General features: G+C 38.9%; 1 pseudogene; it reads left to right on the forward strand.

Annotated features, from left to right (window-relative positions):
* Window positions 1-4,340: 4,340 nt before the first annotated feature.
* Window positions 4,341-22,962, forward strand: part of LOC111556575 — a 342,142-nt pseudogene continuing 323,520 nt past the window's right edge.

Genomic DNA, 22,962 nt, shown 5'->3' on the forward strand with positions numbered 1-22,962 from the left:
TACTGAGCGGTAAGGAAAGATTCTTACTTCTATCTTGAGGCAGAGGGTTCATAGTAAGCGGTCTTCCCATAGAAGATATTTTGGAAGACACAGCTGAAGATATTCTAGAAGACAGATTATCTTGCTTCATTTACTCTACTTCCTTTTTGTAATGTGAGGACTTCAGCAAAGTTTTATTTAAATGCTTAAAATTGATCTTGGCAATGTTATGCCATTTGAGCCAAAACCAGTAAGGCCCCCTGAAGTCAGGGTGATGAGGGTAGCAGTAATCCATTCTCTCTCCCCAACAGTATCTATATTATTGTTAATCCCAACAATATCTGTATCAACATACATTTTGAAAATACTGGCACTTGTATATATGAGCTATTTTTTATGTATTTTACAGAAAGTGTAGTTTGTGCTTATGGATTTTCTGATATTTTTGCAGTAACTCTGAAGCTTCCTTCCCAGGTAAAGACACACACAGAAACACATACCTATCTGCCTCCTAGCCTTAGTGACAGAGTTGTCTTATTATATATTTTACCAAATGCCTCATAGGAAATGGAGGGCTGAGGTTGCAGTAGGAAGGCCATCACAGCAATGACAGTCTTTTACAAGGTGCAGAGGCAGTGGCCACCTCCCTGCTTTCTACAAGTACATATCCCTGCTTTCTCTTCAGTACGTATTGGAGAAAGACCAAACTTCTTACCCAGGGATTTGAAAACTTCCCGGACAGAGCCTAAACGTCCATTTCTAGATATTTTTTATTAGAATTTCCTTTACCAAATGCTTTCTTTTTCTGCCAACACTCATTTTTTCTCATTTCTACTTCTTGCTTTATATAAAATACCCTCCTTGTGAAAATACCTGCCAGTCCCTCAAAGCCAGGTTCACCTCTTCCCTGAAGCCTTACCTGACTTGGTCCTCAGCCTGTCTCTTACTTCCTGGTACCATTCATCTTGTTACTTAACTATACTCTTATTTTTCACTTACTTAGATTTACTTCGATTCAGTTCAGTTCATACTTGTTAGCACTTTCAGAGTACCACACAGCAGGCCAGTTTCCAGGATTATAAACAGAGTGAAAATTCTGTCTCTGCTACTAAGAAACTAAGTAGTTTCCTCTTATACATTTTAGATCCCCAACTTTACTGCGAGCAATTTTATTTTTATATACCCTATTGCATCAAGCAGATAGAAATAGTTTAAAAATACATTTGAATCGAGATAATAGGAAGTCACTGATGAGATCTCTCAGGGGTTATGTATTGAAAGTCTTAAATCTTAAAAATGATTGAATTCTGTGGCTGTAGATTTCCCTTTGACCATGGTGAGGGGGCTGATTAGAAGATAGTCAGGTATTGGCTCAACACTGAACCTGTTTAGGGAATCCACCCTAAGCTCAGGTGGAGGGTAGAAAGGCAAGCGATCTTTCCTTAGGGGTTCAAAGAGGGAGAGACTGATCAAAGAACACCGCAGAGCTAGACTATGAAGGGTCTGGGTGCCTAGCACCAGTTCACTGTGTTGTTTGTAATGTATGAATGCTGACAGAATCAGAAATGACTGGATTTGGGGTTTAAAGAAATGGATACCTCAATTTCTTCTTGGCTGCGTCATCTATATGTCCACTTTGGACTGCCTCTCTTCCACATCCTCTGTTGGGCGGAAGCATGGCACACCAGACTCTCCCAGCAATTCCTCGTAGGCTGGCAGAAGAGACTGCCCATGAGAAATGCCCAATAAAATATGTCACTTGACTTTAAGTTTTCCAATCGAGTGACCCCAGTAGGATCAAGCGACTTTTCTCCCAAAGCACAGATGGCAATGGAGGAAGCAAGAAAAGCAGAGGGCCCTTGGCACACAAGCATTTCATTTATATCTTATCTTTGAGCAGTAAATCCCACCAACGCTCCAGTGTTCCACTTGTAGGAATACTCACACATACCCACTGAGAGGACATGCCTTACCTTCCAAACTCATGTGTGACAGCTGCAGAGGAATCAGGGGGGAAGAAGTGAATATTTCCATATCTCATTAGTGAAATAGTTAAAACTGGAGCAAAGCCATTCCGAATCAATAGCTCTTCTTGGCCGTCTGCCTTAGGGAAATTGCTTCAACTCCTTGAATTTCAGTTTCCTCACCTCACTTCTAAAATGTGGATAATAGTAACTATGCCACTAGAAGTTTTACTCAGGTGTTCAGTGTCATCTTGTTTGGTTTTAATGTTATAGAAAGATGGGAAATTCAAAAGGTAATGTTCCTGTTCTCTGGCACATTCCACATGTCCTGTATTCAGGAGTTTTGTGCTCCCTGGTTCCTAAAGGAATTACGTTTCTTTGTATATTAGGCATTCCCCTCTGCCAAGGCCATCGCCACCCAGAGCTTTGTTTGGAAATCAGACATAGCTGTGGACAGGAAAGAGGAAATTAAGTGGTGGCTGATTTTTAGTTATCTCAGGTGGGTTAAGCAAAATTTGATTTGAATTAAAAAATTAAAAGCATGTGATAGTATTGGTACATCAGTGTTATGGAAGAAGTTCATATCGGAGTTAATGTAAGGGCTGAAATCAGCATATGTGAAAGTACCTAGCCCAGAGTCTGACTCAAAGCCTGGTCTCAAAAAGTGCTTATTTCTCTTTTCTGCCTGTTTATTTGTACTTTGTTATTCAGGAAATGCCTGTCAGTTGAGCCATTTGAAATGCAAATATCTACCCTCTATTTAGACCAGCTATCAACAAACTGGATCACTTGTACCCCTAGTGTGCACAGAAACACCTAGAGGGGTAGAGTGGGTTGAGAGAGATTTAGGGAATATGTTTCTAGATCCTCAAGCTCTACATTTACTTTTTCCTATAATTGATCAGCCTGAATTAGACGTCATTCTAGGTCTCTTTCCCCATTTTCCTTTCATAATCACCTTTCTAACCACTTGACAGAAGAGAGGCATACCTCCCACCATTTCTGAATCTTACTGAGTCGGAATACTGTGTTGCCTGGGGAGAGGTTCTCAAATAAAGCAAAAAACAGAAATGGGAAAAATATGTGCTGGCAGAAAAAGAGAGCATTTGGTAAAGGAAGGTGCAATGAAAAAAATCTAGAAAGAGAAATGTAGGCTCAATTTGTGAGGTTTTCAAATCCTTGGCTGAAGGATTTCTCCCATATGCACTGAAGAGTCTTTGTGGAAAGCAAGGAAGTTGCCAATGCCTCTGCATCTTGTAAAAGACTGTCATTGCTCTGATGGCCTTCCTATTGCAACGGAGCCCTACATTTCCCATGAGATATTTTGTAAAATATGGAATATATATTTTGTAACAAATATATGTTATATGATATGTAGTATATATTGTGTTTATATATTATTACAAGATATATGTCTAGTAAAATTTTACTTTTTTATTCAATAATTATCAAATTTTGTAATATATTTATGTTGTTTGGAACAGTTTTGTGCTACTAATAATCTTAATGTGTAATTCAATCTAGAAGAAATTATAAACATAAGAGTATTATGGAAATAGGAAATTAAAAATATAAATACATATCTGAATAACATGTATACTTTTGTCGTAGAGAACTATGATAGGGTGATCAACAAAGCATGGAGATGTATTTCTTTTTTTTTTTCTTTCTTTTTTAAATATTTATTTACTCTGAGAGAGAGAGAGAGAGAGAGAGGGAGGAAGGAGTGGGGGAGGGGGGGAGAGAGAGAGAGAGAGAGAGGGAGACACAGAATCCAAAGCAGGCTCCAGGCTCTGAGCTGTGAGCACAGAGCCTCAAGTGGGGCTCGAACCCCTGGACCGCTAGGTCATGACCTGAGGGGAAGTCAAACGCATAACCGACTGAACCACCCAGGCGCCCGGAGATATATTTCTTTGAACAAATTCTGTGAGGGCATTCTCTTTAGTGACTAAAAAGTAACAGTGTGAAATATATGTTAAAAGCAGTGTTCATTTACCTACTTTCAAGTGGATGGATATCAAATCATTGTAGTATTTAGATTTCATTGGACAGATGTATAAAGAGAGTTTTGTTTTTATATGTTACTATTTACAATACACTGGAAATATCACCCTTTGCAATGATTTAAATTTATGATGAGAAATTTTAAAGGACAGAAGTTAAAAATGTGTGAATGGGTATTTAACTTTCAAACTTTGGAAGTAAATAATCCAAAAAATTTGAAGACTACTGTTACAGGTAGCGTGCAAAATGCAGTTTGGTTAAGGCTGGTGCTCTCCTTACAGTGGGTAGCCAGGAGTAGGTGGGGAGAAGTGGGGAGAAATGGGGAGCAGTGAAGCTGGGGAAATTGTACTACTATATGTAGTACAGTGAACGTACCATAGAGGGGCGCTGGAGGACTGGAAGACAGAGAGGCGTCGGCTGGGATGGGCGGGACACGAGTGGCTCTTGGAAAAAGCGCGGGGCAAACAAAATGGCGGCCGTTCGACTGAAAGGGGCGGCTCCGCAGAGATTCGGCCAGGTTAGTGACAGCGAATTGGTTTGGAGCAACAGCTGCTGTCAGGACAGGCTTCCAGCGAGATGGGACATGAAGGGGTTCCAGCCATGCCCCGTGGGTGAGTTGGAGTCAGTGCTAGTGGAAAGGCGTCTTTTTTTTTTTTTTTTTTTCACTTGGGAGATGCGGAAAGGCCCGTTTCTGAACACTCATGGCTCAACTAACGCAGAGCAGTCTGTGTGTCTTACACATAGAAGTGAGAACACCTCAGAATTTCACACACTACTTAGGAAAAGGTGGAAGGTGTTAGTTGGTTGCCATGAATGGGTTTGCCAACCGAAGAAGCCCAGGGACCCTTGGTGATTATGATGACATCCGTGTAAATACGAACTCGCTCTCCAAAGCCAATCGATATTTGGTTAATTCAACTTCTTAACTTTGGGAAAGAGTACTCATATCTCAGAGTTCTCTGATCTGCTGGGAAAGTAGGGGCTATTTTCCATGAAAGTAGTGACCTGGGAGAGTTCCCGCAAGGTTTCACAGATTATGGCACTGCAGAGACAGTTTCCTAAGTCTTGATTTCAGGTGTTCAGTTGCAGCTTGTTTATCAGATTTGAAACAAATCTAACTAGTCAAATACAAACATAAAAATATCCCCCAAACAAAAGTACCTGTTTAGATTATCTCTAATTTCACATTATCTAAACCCTGATTTCTATTCCACGTTCTCCCTTTCTTTTAGTAAATGAGTGATCATATGATTTTATTTATATTTTGTAAATACTCCCACGTTTCCCAGAAGCTACTTTTGCCTGTAGAGGGAAGTCTAACTTTTTAGTCTGGTATCAGAGGCCTCCATAATTTGCCTCAATCTATATTTCTTATTTTATTTTCCGTCATTTTCCCATGTGAAACAGCGGCTCAGTCTGGCTGTTTCACTGCCATCTGAATATTACATGAGGGTACAGTAAGAGCCAGATTAATATACAAAGGATGGTAGAACATCATTTTTGATAAGGCGATAAAGGAAGGTTTCATAAAAGAGATGATATTTGAATTGATCTTTGACATGCTGGATTTTTTTTTTAATTTTTTTTTTTAACTTTTTTCATTTTTGAGACAGAGAGAGACAGAGCATGAATGGGGGAAGGTCAGAGAGAGAGGGAGACACAGAATCTGAAACAGGCTCCAGGCTCTGAGCTGTCAGCACAGAGCCCTAGCAGGGCTCGAACTCACGGACTGCGAGATCATGACCTGAGCCGAAGTCGGCTGCCCAACCTACTGAACCACCCAGGCGCCCCGACATGCTGGATTTTCAAGGCGTGGGCTTAGAGTAAAATACTGAGCTATTGGTGAGGAACTAGGTGTGGCCTAGCTTTCTAGGACATTTACTCCAATAATAAAGACACCAGGAGGTGAGATACCATTTGGCTTTTTCTTATTACATACCTCACCACAGTGGTAAAATCACCTACATTATATGTATATTTAGGTCTCTTTCCACACATGGAGTTGTGAAGTAGAACTTTCTGATATGTGATCCATTACTAGGCAGGATTTGGTATAGGACACTTCTGTTTAGTATCCTATTTGTGTTGGTTTATTATTACTATAATCACAGAACAATTCCATTCTTATATTTCACCTACAGTACTTTAATATAGGTGTTATCCAGGAGTACCCCTGAGCAGGATGGTGATTCAAGTTTTTTTGTCAGCCTGAGATTAAAAAAAAAAAAAAAAATGACCCTGAACAAGGAACCTGAGAGTACAGATTCTAGATCTGGCACTGCCACTGATGCTAATAAAAACAAGATAATTATTTTTCCCCTCCTTAATTTCTGCACCGGGGAAAATACACGATAATAACTTCCTTGCCTATTTGTAAAAGTGCAGTAAATATATGCAAAAATATTTCCAAGGAATTAAAAAAATCGCTAAAATGTAAAGGATCAAATTCCAGGCTCTTTGTTTTCTCTGAAGGTATAATTAGGAAATCTGAAAACCAGCCATTTATTTAAATGCATTAGGTGCTATAGGTAAAGACCATGAGAGCTGGGACTTTGTTTCTCTTATATTTCCAGTGCCTAAATAGTGTCCGTCACATAGTAGGTATTCATTGTATGTTTCTAGAATGAAGGAATGAACAAGTGACTGGAGGCATTCAGGGGCCTCCTTCTAGCTGGCTGACCTGGCCGCCAAAGCTCTGTGTCCAGGTGTCTGGCTGAATGGAGTCTATGAACTGTGTGTTTGCTTAAGGATATCCTGCTTCCACCTGCTTTTCTCCCTCACTGTTTTATAATGGTAATAGATAACATTGCTTGGGGACCAAATCTGTGCTAAAAGCTGTGAGGTGCTTTACATAAACGATCGGTAATCCTCATAATCCTGAAAAGATGTGCATCCTTATTTTAAACATCAGAAACTCATGCTCAGAGAAACTAAGTAATATACTAAAAATCATAGCTCATGCATCAATTTGGATAGGCTAGGTTATGCTGTAGTGCTAAACAACCTACACATCTCAGTGACTTAAAATAAACAAAGGTTTATTTTTTGTTTCTGTCACATGTTCACAGTGAGTCAGCAGGAGGGCCCTGCTCAGTGTAGTGGGGTCATTGATGCAGCAGAGCCGCAACCATCACAACTCTTGCTATACCACAGGAAAAGGCATCTCTGCAGAGTGTCATACCAGCCATAAAAGCTTGGCCTAGAAGTGACATACATCCCTTCTTCTCACAAAACATTTGCCGGGATTCGTCATATGACTCCACCTAACCATAGGCAAGCTAGGAAGTGTAGTCCTATCATATGCCTGGAAGACAGAGTGAGAAATTTGGGAGGCAGTGCAAATGATTACCAGCTCTAGTAAGTGGAAGGCTTGGTTTCTGAATCCAAAAATTATCTGACTCCAAAGCCAGATTTCACAAAACCGCATTGCTTTACTCAGTTTACCTAGAATTCTGGAATTGCGAAATATCTATATCATTTGACTTTCTGTTGCTTTTCAGTGAGGGTTGTCTTCTTGAAGCAACCTAGGCTGAATCTTCCTGGGCTGAGAATAACTCTTCCTTCTCAGTTGTCATAAGGTGAATCACGACCCCTTTGGCCTTTGGCAGATGAGGGCTTGAAAGGCAGACCCTCTGGGGTAGGCACTGTCCCCAACCATGCTCTCTTCTGCTTGTGTATCTGTAGCGGAAATGTTATTAACATCATGTTTTGCTATTCTAGTTCCACAGCTGCTGGAGTGACTTAGCAGTTGGCTAGGCATACCCTGAACTACAGAAGATGTATGCTGGGCCAGAAGCAGGCCTTCTTCCTGCAGACTTGGAAGGAGCTGATGACAAAGGCCTGCCAACAGTGCTGTGACTGTAAGTTAGGATCATTCACATTTCCATCTTTGTAGGCAGCCTGTGATGTGAATTTGGAGGCTCCCCAGCAAAGAGCCATGAATTAGAAGTCAAGAGCTTTGAAGTCATTCCTGGCTCTATCATCACTAGTTGTGTGACCTTGGGCAAGTAATTTAATCTCTCAGAAGTCTGAGTTTTCTATCTGGAAAAAGAATATCAATTCCAACATCCAGGTTTTTAAGATGAAAACTGCCAATTTGTGCAAAATGTGAATGGCTGACATCTGAACAACACTTAATATTTTACAGAGCTTTTCTTCCGCTACCCTGCTATGCAGACATAATTACTGTGATTTCCTCAGTGAAGAAACTCAGTCTTGTAGGATCAGGTGAATTGCCCAAGGTCTCACAATTAATAAATAGCAGAGTTAGGACTTGAACATGTCTTCTGTCTCCAAATATGATATTCTTTTCCCTGATCTGAGTCATTGACTAGGATGATCCACAGGATGTGAAAAAGAACATATAAGTAAAGAGAATGGGTAACAAAGAGAAAAACAGTAGAAGATTTGGACTCTTGAAGACTAAGTTTGAATCCATTTATTGGTTTATAGTCCTGGAAAAGCCACTTCCTCTCCTCCCCTCCCCTCCCCTCCCCTCCCTCTTTCTTTCTTTCTTTCTTTCTTTCTTTCTTTCTTTCTTTCTTTCTTTCTTTCTTTCTTTCTTTCATGTTTGGCAAAAGTAGGTAGGGCTTATAGTTATCTGGTACACACTGGTATAGCCATACTGAATATTAAAATATTGAAATCCTTCTGTACTGTTTGGTGAATAGTTACTCTAACTGGCCCCTCCTTTAAGATCCCCACCTATCTCTTCTTTTAGTAATAAAAACATCAGTGTGGGGCTCAGCAGGAGGCATTAAGGACCCACTTCATTACAGGGCTATGGTTGGTCCCAAGCTATATTCATTGTTAAATATTTTTAATATGATTAATGAGTGGGGACAATAGTCATGCTCTTCCCAACTTCAGTGGGCTGCTCTTGAAGATCAGATAATATAAAACAATGAAGATGACATACCATCTGTAAACCTTAAGGGCAATGTTTTTGAAAATATCATAGCAATGGTCTCTGGAAAGAGAATTCTGTTGTATTGAAAATATCACATAGGTTTTTACCTTGGTGGGATTTGTTGCCTATTAGCCTATTCAAGATTCTGAGACATAAAGGAACTTATTTAAAATTTTTAACTTTGAATTCCCTAATAGTTGAGAATAGAGCTCATTTCCTCCACTATAATACACTTCTCACATCCTCTGCTGATTTTGTGAATCTGAGCTTATTGTTTTCTCTATATTTACTTATTTTTGTATGGTATGTCTTTCTATGCACTGGCCCACAAGGTTCCTATCCCAGATGCTGCTTCAGTCCAGAGTCAGAGGCAGTCAATAACCTATGGCAGGTTTATCATAGAACAGAGGTTTCTGGAGTCTAATATCCTAGAAAAATAAGAACAAGGAAAATAGTACATCATCAATGACAGTTGCAGATATTTATTGAGTGCTTTTTTATACGTGGAGGATGCTGCTGAGTGCTGTACATATTCTACTGGTCATGGTATTTGTCCCTCCATTTCACCCCACATAGTTAGTCTAAGCCATGGGGCAGCAAACTATGGCCCATGGGCCATCCATTCCTAGGCTTGTTTTTGGAAGAGCTAAGAATATTTTAAATATTTTTATAGGGTTGAAAAAAGAAGAATATGCTACTGAGGTTGTATGTGGCCCACAAACCCTAAAATTGTTACTATTTTACCTTTTACAGAAAAGTGCCAATACGTGGTAATCCCACTTTGCTTACTAGTGGTTGGAATAGAGTTAGGCATGTGGTCCATTCAGACCACAAATGGTTATTGAGGCCTAACCACTATTTTGAATGTTGAGGAGACATCAGTAAGCAAAACAGACAAAAATTCCTGCCCTTGTGTATTTTACTTTAAGTTCTAGTTAATGAGCTATAAGTCTATTGTTGTTTGGTAAAGGCTTCTCACATTCTTGTAGGAAATAGTGAAAAAGATATTCATTTCCAGTTTAGATGTTTCCCTCTTTAAATGTGATACTTCTAACTTATGATCACAAGGGAAGCCAGTTTGAGAGTCAACAACACGTCAAGGGTGACTGAAGAGAAGGTTAAAAAGAAATTAATTACACTGCTGAGTCAATACACCTTGAAATCTGTCATAAGACTTCCCAATATTAAATTTTTCTTTTTTTTTTTTTTAATTTTTTTTTCAATGTTTTTATTTATTTTTGGGACAGAGAGAGACATAGCATGAATGGGGGAGGGGCAGAGAGAGAGGGAGACACAGAATCGGAAACAGGCTCCAGGCTCCGAGCCATCAGCCCAGAGCCTGACGTGGGGCTCGAACTCACGGACCGCGAGATCGTGACCTGGCTGAAGTCGGACGCTTAACCGACTGCGCCACCCAGGCGCCCCTTAAATTTTTCTTTAAGTCCTTTTAAATAAGTTTTCTGTTACTTGAATTAGCAAACAGCATATGTATACACATACATTGTCTAATTTAATCCTCATGACAATCCTATGAAATATTTATCATTCTCATTTTACAGAAGAAGAATGTGAAGATCAGAGAAATTAACTAATTGCACAGTCAACACAGTAAGTGGTAGAGCCAAGAGGAAAACTCTGATCTTTGGGTTTTGCAGTTCTCTCTAAAACTCAGTCTCTCCTTCTTAAGGAATTTCTAGACAGTAAGGGTTGTTGGAGGTCAAGACAGGAAGTCAATATGGGGACAGTTTTTATGTCCTGAGCCTGTGTGTATAACTGCATTACTGAGTTTCATCCTCTTTCTTAGACCTAGAATAATCTTTCTTTACCCCTATCCCACAATGAGAAGGCAGAGTTTTTCCATTTATTGAGAAGTCATTGACCTAAGACAGTTGTATTAATGTATGTAAGGAACCAGGCACTGAAATCTCCCGGCAGGGAGCAAATCTTTCTTTGAATCTATATATAAGATCAATCTGTTTTCTCCATTTTTCCTATCACCATTTAGATTCCTTCTCACCTTGTTTACCTGGCCTGTGGTCAAACCACTCTGACCTTCCAACCCAATTTTCACACTGTAACTAGAAGATAAAGGCAGTTTTTCAATATGGCTTTCAACAAAGCCTGTTCAGCTTTATCTTTCTTCAAGCATCTTCTGCTTTGTCTGTTTCAGCCACACCAGCCTTTGTCAGCCATCAGCTTCTGCCTGCAATGATCATTCTTTCCTTCTATGCCCAATAACACCTATTTGTCTCTGGCTCAAGTTTTATTTTTTTATGCAAGCCTTTATTGATCTCCCTATTAGATTGACTCCTCTCATTAGCCCTCACTGTGCCATGGCACATGGCACAGTTATAGTGTTCTACTAGTTTGTGTGATTATCTGTTTAACCTGTGTACCGTATTTTATGTAGGAGACCAGTGGTCACATTTGTTACCATTGTAAACCCATTGTCTAGTACACAATAGGTGCCCAATAAATAGTTGTGGAATGAATGTATAAATGTAAAGGCATCTTGTATTTGTTCAGTGATCTAAAGCATCAAGTAAATTCTAGAGCTCAGGTTGTATCAGTTTGAAAACCTGCAGGAAATACATGAGATCCTCAAATGGAACAATTGAGGAAAGTTTAATTTAGGAACTGTTTATACAGGTGAAATAGACTTAAGGGAAAGTAACAAAGGATGATAAAGCATCCTGGGGCTTGCAACAGTGGGGTTGGTACCCCTAAACCTGAATGGGCAAGTGAAGGGAGAAGTTTCATCCCAAAGAGAATAGGTGTGGTTCTAGAAGAGAGCCACAGGGTAGGAATGGTGGATATTGTAGATAAACCCAGCCAATTTGAAGGACCTCTCTAGTGTCCATTGATGTTAGAATTAAAAGAAGAAGGAGAACATGATTATCATTCTCTTTTCTCCCTTAACCTCCATCTAGTGCCTCCCAGTGGGTAAACCTAACTGAAAGCCAGAGGGTAGGGAACTAAATGATAGTCCTTAAAGGCCACTTCCCAGGGCACAAAGCTGAGTGGAAAATGGATCTGGCAGGACAAATAAAAAATATCCAGCCATTGGTCCTTGGAACAATTCCATATTTTGCTAAGATGACACTAAAGGGTAGCTTGAAAAGTTTTAATTTAATATAACAGAAAGGAATTAATAAAGTTAGAGTTTCATAGGTACTTGAGGCTACAGAAATTTTCTTATGGACATTCCATGATAACTGTGAATAAGTGAAAAGTACATGGGATTCTTAGTTAAACATAAGATCCAGTCATTGCTTTGCCACTACAAACTTTGGTAGTTTGGTGTTCTTGTTTGTAGAGTGAGGATTATAGTGCTCATGTCATAGGGTCATTTTAAAAATCCAGTGCCTGGCACATGGTAGGTGCTCATGAAATGGTAACTCCTGTGAGAAAGATATGTAGTTATTACCTGCTAGAGCCTTGCACTATGGTAAAGTCTCTCCCTCAGAACTCTTGTTGTCATTAGGCAAGCAAGACCATCAGGGATGGAGAAATTAGAAACTAAGAAGTCCAGGGAATAATCAAATATCAATTGCAAGGTAAAATCCACAAGAAAGATTCAGGTCACAAGCCCTGCAGCTCTGCCATGTAACTGGACCACTCCTCACCTTTGCCCCTTCCCCACCCCACCTCCCACCCACATCCTAGGATCTTTAAGGAACCTTCCAGTTCTAAAGACTAGTGCATTGTAGATCAGGAGGATCATATACATCAGTTAACTACTGAGTCTTCCAGCTGTGTGCAGTTAAACCACAGGCTATTGAAGCCAATAATAGCAGGAGCAGTTTAGAACTCCTTAGTGGGCAGTTCTACCTTAAGACAGTAGTGACATCACACCACTTAGCTCAGATGCATTGTGTGACAGTGACAACTTTTCCCCCACTTAAGTGAACCCCTGTTTGCTTACTTGGTGCCAAATGGCTCACATATAAACACTGAAGGACAGATTAAAGACCACATTGTACTTTACTTTGCCATTTCGTGAAGGGCATTATTTTCCACGTTGATAAAATCTGGAGGGAAGAATAAAGGACAATGGACTTTTATTTTAACCACTAAACATTCACTGTATCCCACAGAATGCCTCGGGCTTTGTTCTACCACTCTTGGTCTTGAGACTTTTGCCATTAGGAAAAGTAAAGGCATCTGGCTCAGAGGTTATCCCTAGGGGGATTGATCAGCGTCCTGGGAGCTCATTGGAAAGGAGTAGGGGAATGAAACAGGAGAATTAGAGGGCCTACAGGACAAGTTGAGGTGATAGTTTTTATGCCTGGAGTCCACTGCCTGCAATATGATTCCTGCTCACCAATAGCCTGAGACATTCTGACAGAGAGGGGCAGATGCCACCAGAGCATTAGCGACACACTTAAATAAGCCCTATTTTACCCAAAGCCTTCCCTACTACTGCATCTGTCTGTCCTGTGTTGATCTCTGTCTTCTCCATATTTCTCTTTTCTCTATATTTTCTCCAAACAAGACTAGCAATTCTTCTATCCCCGCCTCTGTTTTCCCACTTATATTAATACCTTATGTTGTGTGAGTTCACTCTGGAGTTTGAAGACATATTGGGCAAGGAATTGAGACCTACTTCCAGGTTTAGCTTTGCTGTATATCCTTGATCATGCCCTTTTAAAACTTCCAGTTTTCTCAACTTTCAAGAAATATCTATTTGCTGTAGTTAACAGTGCTGAGAAACCAGGAAAATACATGTATGTACAGGGATTTTTTTTTTTTTTAATTTAAGATAGGGGTGCCTGGCTGGCTTAGTCAGTTAAGCATCTGACTTCAGCTCAGGTGATCCCATGGTTTGTGGATTTGAGCCCCGTGTCGGGCTCTGTGCTGACAGCTCAGAGCCTGGAACCTGTTTCGGATTCTGTGTCTCCCTCTCTCTCTTCCCTCCCCTGCTCATGCTCTGTCTCAAAAATAAATGAACATTAAAAACATTTATGAAAAAATAAAATTTAAGGTAAAAATTATTTACATACAGTGAAGTGCATATGTCCTAAGTATACAATTTGGTGAGTTTTAAAAAATGTATATATCTGTGTAACCAGCATTCTAATCAAGATATAGTATATTTCTGTCATCCCAGAAACTTCTTGCATGTCCCTTTTATATCCTCTTCCAATGAATCCCTCTCATCCAGACTCTAACCACTATTCTGACTTCTGTTACTAGAGATTTGTTTTCCTGTCCTTGAACTTATTAGAAGCACTTTGAAAAGTGAAAGTCACTGTACAAAAGCTAGTATTATTACTATTTTGTAGCTAGATGGTGTATTACTTAAAAGAAAAGATCTAATCTTTTACTTAGTACTAAGCAGAGAGCATGATAGATACTGATTCAGTTCGATATTGAATATGTATTAAAGTAAATAAAGTATAAATGACGTTGACCTGGATTCCAGGAAAGCTGAATTCTAATCTGCTTTGCCTTTATCCAGCTTTGTGTCCTTAGGCAAGTATTTTTTTCTTTTTTAAAAACATTTTGACCCTAAGTTTTTCTTTTATTAAACAAAGAATTAGACGAGATGATGTTGTAGAGTACCTTCCTACTTTCAGAAGTTACTTAACTAATAATGATAATGACACTAAGATTTACTGAGTGCTTATTATATCCCAGCCACTATTCTATTTTTTAAAAATTTTTTAATGTTTATTTATTTTTAAGAGAGAGAGACAGAGTGTGAGTGAGGGAGGGGCAGAGAGAGAGAGAGAGAGGCAGACACAGAATCTGAAGTAGGCTCCAGGCTCTGAGCTGTCAGCACAGAGCCCGACATGGGGCTTGAGCTCAAAGAGCACGAGATCATGACCTGAGCTGAAGTCAGACACATAACTGACTGCGCCACCCAGGCACCTGTACCAGCCACTATTCTAAATACATTTATTAACCCATTTATCTTCATAACAGTCCAAAAGGCAAATTTTATCATCTCCATTTTACAGATGAGGAGATGTGGAGGTTAGTTAACTCTCATAAGGTCAAGTGGTCAATGCCAGGACCCAAGCAAGGCAAATTTTATCATCTCCATTTTACAGATGAGGAGATGTGGAGGTTAGTTAACTCTCATAAGGTCAAGTGGGCAATGCTAGGACCCAAGCAATGACCTAGACAGTGTAGTTCTAGTCTTCAACTTAACCACTAAATCTGTTTCCAGTCATTGGAGTGATAAATCAATATAATGGTTGGGTGGGAAAAAGGAAAAGCATGGGTGTGTGGTTAGGTAAAGGAATGGGTCACATTTCACAAGTTTCAAAATAAACTTTTTATTATGGAAGTTTCTAAACATACACAAAAATAAGGAGTTCAGCAAACCTCCATGAACTCATCACCTAGTTTCAACAACCATCAATATTATGCCGTACTCTTATTTTTACCTCTCTTTGAAACTATCATGAAAATTTTCAAACATACCCTCACAAGTAGACAGCATGGCATATCACCCCTAAATACTCCAGGATGCATCTTAAAAAAAAACAAACAAACAGATTTTGAGCCAACTACAATGCCTTGTTACACCTAACAAAATTCATAATAATTCCTGATTATTTATTATTTAATACCAACTCCATATTCAGATTTCTCTGATTGTCTTATCATTTCCTTTTTGTTGTTTTTCCATTTAGAGCCGAAAACAGGTCCAGTCATTGTATTTGGTTATGTCTTTTAAGTCTCTTTTAATCTAAAATCCTCCCTGCTTTAAAGAGGGGAGCTTTAGGTGTTTTTTTTTGTTTTTGTTTTTGTTTTTGTTTTTTTCCTGAAGGAGGGGGAGACCATGGAGATATGTTTCTAATTTTTTTCCTCATGTATAGAAATGAGGTGATAGTTTCAGGAGAATAAAGTAAAATCACCCCTGCTTATTCCCATTTCCCAGGCCCCTCGCCCCACCCTCTTACCTTATAAATGACCATCCTGCTTCTGTAAGTCACTTTCTTATATAAGTAGTATAATGTTGTTAGGAAGAAGCTGGTTGGATTTCCTTGCTCTTACCAGAAATAGAGAGTATATCACTACTGAAGGAAATTACTATTAATAGCTCTCAGCAAAACCCTTCCATTATAACAGGGATATGGTCTCAGTGAGGAAATTGACACTTAAAGATATGTCTATGTATACTTTTTTTTTTTTTTTTTTTTTTTTTTTTTGGTACAGGAAGGGGAAACAACAACATGGGGTTGTTTTCATTGCAGGCAGGGACTCTTTAAGGTCAGAACTGGCTCCAACCTGACTGAGTCTCATGGATCTATGATTTCTTATATTTGGAGTAGGCATCCAAAGAACCAAGTCCTTCTTCTTCAGAGTCTGGATTTGATAGGCACACACCTTATTACTCATAGGAATAAAGTCTTAGGAAAGGCCTAGAGAATAGTAAATCAAGTGTTTTCAAACAATGTTCCATGGGGGCTCCATCCACGAAGGTACTTTAAATATTTTGCAAAAGTTTGGCTTGAATTTCACTTAAAAAAAATGTGGTCAGTTCTTGATTCTGGTATTAGTCTTTATTTTGGCTTTCTTTTACAATGTCTCTCTTAGAATCCAGTTTTCAGTAGATCATACCAATACTAAATAATAAATTAGCTCCATCTCTTTATCAGACATCTCTGAAACAATGATTTCAAAACTGCTTTGGAGAAAGTACACAATCTTGATTTCAAAATAAATTTTTGAAAAGGTGCTTCCTTTTTGTATCCCTTGGTAAAATATCTTTTTGGAAGTCATTCTCTTTGGTGGATTCTGAAATCTAGGAAGTCCCATTTGGAAGTTAGAGAATGCCTACCTAGTAGAAGTTGGGTAAATTAGGGTTTTGTTTTTTTGTTTGTGTATACAGTAAAAATAATTTATTCATTAACTAAACATGCATGAAATAGCATGTATTTTATATGGCTACATATTTTTGTATATAAATGCATTTTAAATGCCTGAAAGAGCACATACCTAATCCAGTATTGCTCACATTGGAGGAAGTAGGGAGGGGACCTGGGTTAGATAGGTGGGCACGAGGACTTTGTTATCTATAATGTTTGATTTCTTTTAAAGGAGGATTTACTTATAGTTGATGTTCTTAGATATTAACTGAAAAATAATGAGTTAAAGACTTATTAAATCATATGTGAAACAGTTTTGAAGGAAGAAAAAGGAAATTGAGATAATTGGCACAAGATAGCCTTCCCCATGTCATGCTATAATTGCCTGACTAGTCTTTCCCCTTGTACTTCCTCCTGCTCCTTATCACAATCCCTAGTTTACTCACCACTAAGCAAAAACTTTCCACTACTTTCCACACACTTTACTCATTCTGATCTTGGGAAGAGCTGGAAACGGAAAGTCCAGAGACTGATCTTTGTGGTGTGGGGTGGTGTTCCCAGGCCTATTGTAAGATAGGCCTGGAGGCAAATGCTAATCATGTTCTTACCTACCTCTGCATCCTGAGTAAATCACTGGGCTTTTAGGATTTAGTTTCCTCATCTCTTAAATATAATTTAATCTACTTTGTAAGTATTGTACTGGGGTTAAGTAGTATATTGAAAATCTCCTGCACAGTGCCTTGTACATATTTATATAGTTAGATACAGTAAATTTTAGATTCCTCCTTTTTCAGTGTTTTATTCTTCTACACCATGTAGGAGTTGATGATTTAAAAAAAAAAAAAGTAAGAAGTGATCCTTGTCTAAGAACTCTGTAAATAGTTAAATGCAGTCAAGTGGTTTGAATTCTATGATAGGAAGTACTGAAAGATGCGAAGAAAAGAGTGATACTAATAAGATAATAGCTACAATTAATCAAATGTTTATTCTGAGTTAGGCATTATGCTAAGTACTTTTTGTACTCTATTTTATTTAATTATCCCCACAACCCTTTTTTGGGATAACTATATTATCCTTGTTTTACAAGTAAGAAGATTACAATTCATTGATGTTAAACTTCTTGCCCCAAGTCACTTATCTACTCAATAAGAGAATTGGGATTTGGTTTTGGGGTCTGCCTAACTCCAAAGCCCATGTTTTTAACCACTGCTTGGAAGTTGAGAATAGAGACAAGAATATTTTATAAAGAAGTTTTATTAGTTCATCTATCTATCCATCCATCCAGTCATCTTTCCTTTCACATATTTCAGAAAAGATTTAAGGTAGCTTTTAGAAAATTGACATTTCAATTAAGTCTTTAAAGACACGTGTGTCAATCAGGTAGGGCTTTCTTGACAGAGGCAATAACATGGGAAGTAGTATGAAAGTTTCCATCAACAAGTAGCTTGTGTGGCCCCAGAAGGTGAAAACAGAGGCTGGAGAGGTAGATTTGGCTGGATACCTTGACTGCAGTTTTACAAAACTGAGAATTTACTCTGTAGGCAGAGAGTAAGGATAGTTAGTGGGTGTCATAAGACAACTAGTTTCATTAACGTAAAACCACACCTCATGCTTTGGCCCCTAATAGAGGACTTTATAAATAACATTTGGTAGTTTTCAGAAATCTAATCCAGTCTCCAAGGCTGAAGTTTTAATTCCATAGAGGCCTGGGGAAGGAATGTACCTCATCTTGTAAAGGCCATTTCCAAGGAGGAGTTTAAAAAAAAAAATTATTTGCATATTGGAAATATAGCTGGAATATGTTTTCATTTTGAGGGTTAGGGTTGCCAGATTTAGCAAATAAAAATATGGGATGCTCAGTAAAATTTGAATTTTAGGTAAATAACAATGTTTTTATTTTAAGTATGTAATATTTGGGGTATACTTATACTAAAAAATGTTTTTTATCTGAAATTCATATTTATCGGAAATCTGTTGTTTAAAATTCAAAAGCAGGGTGTTGTGTTTTTCATCAGGTGACCCTATTGAGTTGGTTACTTTGTTCTGATATATGTAAAAATCCAGATTTATTAATCTGTAGTCACTCTTTCTATAACCCCTTTTCCCAAAAAGCTGAGTTCCTGTAGGACTCAGTGCCAGAAGAAATGTATGCTGTGTACAATGTACTGCTACTTCCCACACATAGGGACCTGAAAGAAGTTGACCCCAGGGCAATGAGAAACAAAAGAGGAAAATCAAGGCATGGGTCTCTGTGAAGTCTTTTTTTTCACAGCCGACCTTGGAAGTTTTGTATCCTCCCTGTGGCCTGGCAGCCTGGCCTGAGTAGTTTAATGCTTAAATTCTTTTAAGTGATTGTGTTAGTTTCCTTTTCATAAACCTTATCTCTTCCTTGGAATGTGTTTTAGTTTGCCTGGATGGAGTTGAGTATTCTGTTGGCTCCCTGAGTCCTCACGTCGGACTCTGTTTCTGTGGGATTTTTTTCTTTGCTTATTTGCTTTAGGAAGAGGCTCACTGATAAAGGAGGGCAACCATCTGGAGGCCAGAGGATTCTCTGGTGCAGCTGCCCAGAGGGACCCTGCCTCCTCCTCAGGCTGCAAGGAGTTTACTTGTAATCATGGAATGTTTAAAACGAGAACCCCCTTAATAAGATCTATTACAATGGGGCATGGGAAGGGGTCCCTTTGACCCCCACTCAAAATAGTTTCACATTTTGTCTATTACACATTGGTAGTTTCCCTGAAAGATCATTTGATGAAAAGATTCTGCAGCTAGAAATAAGTTATGAAACTTTTTATTATAGCTCCCCCCAACCCCATTACAAATAAGGAATCTGAAGCCCAGAGAGGTGAAATGACTTAAGATAATCTAGTAGCAGAAGTGGGAAATACAAGCCCAGGTCCTCCAGCTCCCAGATGGTGCTTTTTATTCAAGTGTACCCAGTTCCTAACACCATAACATGAGGAATCTGTCATTCACACTATGCACATTTCAGGGCCCAAGAGTTTCTTAGCTTTCCAGTACACATGACTCCCCCTGACAACTCAAGGAAGGTTGGAGAGTGTTTTGATTGCCGCTAGGGGTGGTGGAGGCTTAAAACATAAATACCTGGGGGAGACTAGACAGTTATCCTATTCCATCATAATAGGTAAATCTAGATAGGAGTTTGTTGCCTGAGAGAAGCATTTCATGGAGAAGAGCACAGAACAATCTGGGAACTTACAATTGGAAGGATAGATGGATTGCTATTGGGGTAGAAATTGATCCCAACAGTGGAGGATGTGACCCTGGCATATACACTTCTTAATTTTTCTCTAGCTGGTCCTTTTGTTTTTTGTTTTGTTTTGTTTTGTTTTTAATAACCTCTGGATCTGTAAGAGATGTATGATTCTTTTTTTTCTTTTTTCCCTCTTAGGTGAGCCCTTGGCTGAGGTACAGTACTTCTGTTCTTGTAAGGTGTACTTGCCTTGTTGTAACCCTTTCCCTGAGGGATTCTCTACATTTCTATATTAAAAACCCCAGGCAACAATAGGGAATCACTAATTCTGGGAATACAGCCCCAAATATCCTTTATGGTTCCTTATATACAGAGGAATTTACACTGACATAAGGGAATAGAATAACAAGATGATTAAGGACCTGGGTTTGGTTTCGAGCAAACCTGAATTAAAGTCCCAGCTCTGACTTTTACTAACATATGACTTTGGGCAGACTGTTGTTTACCTCTCTGAACTCAGTTTCGTAAAATATTAAAAGAGTAGGTGTTCGGTGCGAATAATAGCCTACATGTCTTAGGAGTGCTGTGAGGCTTAAATGAGAAATATATATAAAGTGCTTTGCATACTACCTGGCAAGTAGTAAACATTCAGTTGCTGCTAGTTGTTATTATTATTATTAATGCCTTTATTAATAATGTCCATAAAAATTAACTAATTTTAGTCTTCTACATCTTGATCTGGGGGTTGGTATCATTCCTATCTTTATTAAAATCTCTCTCCTAATCAATATGCTACCTATCTTGTTTTCAATTGTGTTAAATTGTATTTCTTAAGTTCTGGTTCCAGTTTCACCTCCTTGATGAAATCTCTCACCATTCCATACCACTTATCTCTGTCTCCTTTAATTTCCTGATTGACACATTCTCTGTGCTAAATGACCTAGAGAGCCATTTCAAACATTTTCTACATAGTCTCTTTTTTATTATTTTCCCCATGAATGCTACAATTGGAACCATATTTGAAAGCTAATTTTCTTATTAAGGGAAATTTCAAACATTTCAAACATAAAAGATAGTGAAAATAGTATAATGGGCTCCATTACCCAACTTCAACAATGATCAACATTTGTCATTCTTGTTTCACCCATCTTTCTTGCTCCTAATTAATTTTGGCCAGAGTATTTTGAAGCATATCCCCAGACATCATGTAATTACATATGTAAATAGTTCATTAAGTATGTCCAAGTGATAAGGATTTTTTTTATAATTACAATGCCATCAATGTAACAAAATTAATGATAATTCCTTTTAACATTTGACACCCAGTCAATATTTGAATTTGTCTAATTGACTCAAAAATATTTTTTAGCAGTATCTTTCTTAGCAGTATATATTATCTAAAGGGATTTTCTTTCTTCCTGTATGTCTAGAGACCTACACTGTGTTCTCATGAATGCTGGTTGATGATGCTGTTCTGATCTCTGGTCTCAGTCTTTGCCTTTGGTCTGTTCATGGCTACCCCAGCCTCAGGGATTTACCTTTCCCATGAGCCTGGACAATGGAGGGGTGAGGGGAAGTATCTTACCTCTCCTGGATTTTGAAGGAAGGGAGAATATGAAGTCAGTAGAGAGAGAAACATGGAAAGAGTCAGAGCTAGAAACCCTGCAAGACACAGGAACTAGAACTAGGTTAAGAAACAGATTGATTAAAAGGGATATTTAGGTTTAGCCGTTGTAGAAATTTTGTTATATTCAGATTGAAAATAGAGAGTGTTTAGTCCATTTATAAACTCAAAATGAACTTAATTTTGAGTAAGAGGTGAAATGTGATAATAGCTGGGTCAAACAAACAAACAATTCCAAAATAACAAAATACCTAAAAGCAAGTTATTTTTCAATGAAACCCCAGGCAAAATGTTAAGAAACTAGTAGAATCACTTGCTGAAGCCCTTGAAGGCACCTAGCTATACCACTTAGATATGTCCCAGCCCTTTTAATTTTCCTTAGCAGTGATTCTGAGCTATCACTGTCCATTAGAATTATTAGGAGCTTTGTAAACTATTGATACTAGGCCCTCTACCCCTATCCCTGAGGTTCTGATCTAGTCTGGGGTGGGATCCATGAGTCAGTATTTTTAAAAGCTTGTTATGTGCTTCCAAATGCACCAGCATTAATGATGAATTTTATAGTTCTTATTTCACTATTTTTCTCCCAAGTTTAATATTGTAGTTTACTGGGAAGTCCTGTGTTGTTCCTCTTTAAACACTCTTCTATAGATTCTGTAAGCTCAAATATATTATTTATTTACTTATTTTATTGTTTAAAATTTTTAAGCAGTTTTTTAACCACATTGTGCTAGTGCTTTTTGTGGATTATGTTGAGACTCTTAAACATCATTTTATTAAATTAGTCTTATGGGAAAATCATCCCATTTCAAGCTTAAAACTTTATCCAACTAGAACTCAACTGGTTTTTAATTGGACACTGACCTGTACAGTTCTGTTCATAGTTTCATGTAGGTTAATTTTCTTTTTTTTTTTAATTTTTTTTTTACGTTTATTTATTTTTGAGACAGAGAGAGACAGAGAATGAATGGGGGAGGGGAGAGAGAGAGGGAGACACAGAATCCGAAACAGGCTCGATATAGGAGAGGGAAGCGGCAAGATGGCGACTTAGGAGGACGCTGGGCTCACCGCGCGTCCTGCTGATCACTTAGATTCCACCTACACCTGCCTAAATAACCCAGAAAACCGCCAGAGGATTAGCAGAACGGAGTCGCCGGAGCCAAACGCAGACGAGAGGCCCACGGAAGAGGGTAGGAAGGGCAGTGAGGCGGTGCGCGCTCCACGGACTGGCGGGAGGGAGCCGGGGCGGAGGGGCGGCTCGCCGGCCAAGCAGAGCCCCCGAGTCTGGCTGGCAAAAGCGGAGGGGCCTGACGGACTGTGTTCCGACAGCAAGCGCGACTTAGCGTCTGGGAGGTCATAAGTTAACAGCTCTGCTCGGAAAGCGGGAAGGCTGGAGGACAAAGGGAGGGAGAGCTGCTGAGCCCCCTGACGACAGAGCTCAGTTT

This window comes from Felis catus, chromosome A1, assembly GCF_018350175.1.
Source record: "Felis catus isolate Fca126 chromosome A1, F.catus_Fca126_mat1.0, whole genome shotgun sequence".
Lineage (NCBI taxonomy): Eukaryota > Metazoa > Chordata > Mammalia > Carnivora > Felidae > Felis > Felis catus.